Genomic DNA, 3,806 nt, shown 5'->3' with positions numbered 1-3,806 from the left:
GCATTGACCAGGTGGAGATATCTATCACAGAAGCCACTTAGGCATCTGGGAAATGCAGTTCACATGTATTGATATTTACAATGCAGTGGATTTGTTTATGAAGACAAAAGACAATAGAAACAGAGAGCCCACTTCCAAGCAAGATGTTTCTGCTTAATCAGTTCAGTGCTGGAATCACGTTGGTGTTTGCTTTACTTGCAGGTTCCCTTCTAGGTTTGCGCTGTGGTGAGATTTCATTCTCTACATTTAAACAACATCCTTTCTGAGCTGCTGTGAATAAATTTGCAGTGATACTGTATATCTTCATCTAATGGAGAATTAGCTGTACCTTGAATAAAGACTGTGGACAACTTGATAATATTACAATGTCATCGGACTGGAGCCAGAATCCCAGTGAACTGACTCATCTTGGCATTGACGAGCTCTGGGATAACATCAGAGCGGGAATCCAGCAAGTGTATGCCAGACAAAGTATGGTGAAATCCAGATACATAGAACTCTACACTCTTCTTTATAACCACTGTTTATATGTGTCCCCTCAAGCCCAGACTCAATCAAAAAAGGGGCAGAAGCTGAGGGAAGATAAGACTGTTGGCTTCGAATTATACAAACGAATTAAAGAATTTTTGAAGAATCACTTGACAAATCTTCCTAAGGATGGAGAAGATTTAATGGATATAGGAATACTGAAGTTCTATACTCAACAATGGGAAGATTACCAGTTTTCGAGCAAAGTGCTGAATGGGATTTGTGCCCGCCTCAATAAACATTTACTTAATAGCACAAATAACGAAGGACACAATGTTTGTGAAATATATTCTCTCGCAATGGTGACTTGGAGAGATTGTCTTTTCAGGCCATTGAATAAACAAGTAACAAATGCTGTTTTAAAACTGATTGAAAAGGAAAGAAATGGTGAATCCATCAATACAAGACTGATAAGTGGTGCTATCCAGTCTTACTTGGAACTGGGGGTGAATGAAGATAATCAGTTTGAGGAGGGCCCTATGCTAACAGTGTACAAAGAAGCCTTTGAATCTCAGTTCTTGGCTGACACAGAGAGATATTATACCAGAAAGAGTACTGAATTGTTGCAGCAGAACCCAGTTACTGAATATATGAAAAAGGTGGAGGCTCTTCTGCTGGAGGAGCGGCAGAGGGCCCGAGTCTACCTTCACCAGAGCAGCAAGGGCAAGCTAGCCAGGAAATGCAGGCAGGTGCTCGTGGAGAAACACTTGGAGATTTTCCTCACAGAATTCCAGAATTTACTGAATGCCAACAAAAGTGAAGATTTGGGTCGCATGTATAGGCTCATATATAGAATCAAGAATGGCCTGGGAGAATTTAAAAAGCTCCTGGAGACACACATTCATAATCAGGGTCTTTCAGCAATTGAGGAGTGTGGAGAAGCTGCTTTAAATGACCCCAGAATGTATGTAGAGATAGTATTGAATATCCATAAAAAATACAATGCCCTGGTGATATCAGCATTCAGGAACCATGCTGACTTCGTGGCTGCACTGGACAAGGCTTGCAGTGGCTTCATAAACAACAATGCAGTTACCAAAATGGCTCAGTCATCCAGTAAATCCCCTGAGTTGCTGGCTCAATACTGTGATTCCTTGTTGAAGAAGAGTTCCAAGAACCCAGAAGAAGCAGAACTAGAAGACACACTTAACCACGTGATGACGGTCTTCAAGTATATGGATGACAAAGATGTGGTTCAGAAGTTCTACACGAAAATGCTGGCCAAAAGGCTTGTCCATCAGAACAGTGCGAGTGACGATGCTGAAGCAAGCATGGTCTCTAAGTTAAAGCAAGCTTGTGGTTTTGAGTATACCTCCAAACTTCAGCGGATGTTTCAAGACATTGGTGTAAGCAAAGCTTTGAATGCGCAGTTCAAAAAGCACCTGATGGATTCAGAGCCTTTGGACTTAGATTTCAATATTCACGTTCTGAGTTACGGATGGTGGCCCTTTGAGGAATCTTGTACAGTTCTCTTGCCATCAGAGCTGGAACCATGTTATCGGCGCTTCACTGCATTTTATGCCAGCTGTTACAGTGACAGAAAATTGTCATGGGCATATCAACTGTCTGAAGGAGAATTAGTAACAAACTACTTCAAAAACAACTACACTTTGCATGTATCTACATTCCAGATGGCCATCCTGCTCCAGTACAACACGGAAGATGCTTACACCGTTCAACAGCTGATGGACAGCACTCAGATCAAAATGGACATTGTGGCACAAGTCTTACAGATTTTATTGAAGTTTAAGTTACTGGTTTTGGAAGACAAAAGTGCAAATGTTGACGAGGTGGAATTGAAGCCAGACACCTTAATAAAATTACATTTTGGTTATAAAAGTAAGAAATTAAGGGTTAATATCAGCTTGCCAATGAAAATTGAACAGAAGCGGGAACAAGAAACCATGTACAAAAACATTGAGGAAGATCGCAAACTGCTGATCCAGGCGGCTATTGTGAGAATAATGAAAATGAGGAAGGTTGTAAAACACCAGCAGTTACTCGGAGAAGTAGCAACTCAGTTGTCCTCAGTATTCAAGCCTCAGATCTCAGTGATTAAGAAATGTATTGACATTCTGATCGAGAAAGAGTATTTGGAGCGAGTGGGTGATGAAAAGGACACCTACAGTTACCTGGCTTAACCCTCCTGGAAGGGTCTGACTGCGGGCACAGCCCCTCGTCCCCTTAGGAAGGAGGGAGACAAGCTCACAGTGGTGGCAGAGTCACTCCGACCTCCTCCTTGGCCCCAGGTCCAGGTACCCATCGCTGGCTCCGGATGGAGAACTGCTTAGAATTACCACACCTCACATCTGTAAATATGGACGCTGATGCCATTTAACCTAATTGAAGACCAGAGGAGAGGAAACTTGCCACCCTGAGGGCTGCATGCTTTTGCATCCAGATCAACCCATTGGCCACATGAATAATAGCTGCTAGCTGGGCAGCCCCTTGGAGGCTGACAGCACCTTGAGAGCAGGTCTGAATGGACCCACTTGTAATCTGTTATGAAAAACCATTTGTCTATGTGCTTCTTTTTTTTAACTGTGGAAATAAAGAAAATTAAAGGGAAAAAAATGAGTTGATTCTAGAAAGTGTCAAAGAATGTTCAGAAGCATGGAGAATAAATCCAGAAGTTCAAATTTTAATTTCAGTAGAATTTCAGAGTAAAGTAATAGAAATCAGAGAAAGTCAATATTTGAAGAAATAATGGGAAATAATTTCTCAGAATTATAGAAATGTATGATTCCACATGTTACAAAAATCCATTTAATGCAAAGCAATATCAAAACAAATTTAAAAAGCAAGAAACAAATGAAACCACACCTGAACACATGGTAGAGTAGCTTCCACATGTTAAGGATAAAGGGAAACTTTGAAAGTCATCAGAGGGGAAAAGCAGCATAATAAAGTGTAAAAATTCATTTTCATGAGCTATTTCATTAGACACGTGAGGTTTGTTAGATTCATGACATCAATAGAGCAATACTTCCAAATTACTGAGGGAGAGGTCTATTTCTGCAATTGCTCACTAATGGTTTCAAACCACTTCCAACCAATGAAAACTTTATAGACAACATTCAAAATGGAAAGGAAAGACTGAAAATTGCAGTTAAGCGTTAACCAACAGGATTGGAGTGTTCAAAACTGTCACATTCCAAAGAAAGGATTGGTTCCTGAGTGAAGTCTTTAGAATACCCTTTCTGTTAAGAGTGTATGTACATACATGAGGTCTTGGGGCATGCCAGATAGTTCTGCTAATAATGTGACATGGTGGGGTA

General features: G+C 40.8%; 1 non-coding gene across 1 annotated transcript; it reads left to right on the top strand.

The window, feature by feature from the left end:
- The first annotated feature begins 212 nt into the window (after positions 1–212).
- LOC102273634 (cullin-1) lies at positions 213–3,014 on the top strand. Its single transcript, XR_011463901.1, has one exon. It is a non-coding gene; the product is annotated as a cullin-1 (transcript).
- The last annotated feature ends 792 nt before the right edge of the window (positions 3,015–3,806 follow it).

The sequence above is a fragment of the Bos mutus genome, chromosome 4 (assembly GCF_027580195.1).
Source record: "Bos mutus isolate GX-2022 chromosome 4, NWIPB_WYAK_1.1, whole genome shotgun sequence".
Classification (NCBI taxonomy): domain Eukaryota; kingdom Metazoa; phylum Chordata; class Mammalia; order Artiodactyla; family Bovidae; genus Bos; species Bos mutus.
This window is presented reverse-complemented; position numbering and strand designations above follow the sequence as displayed.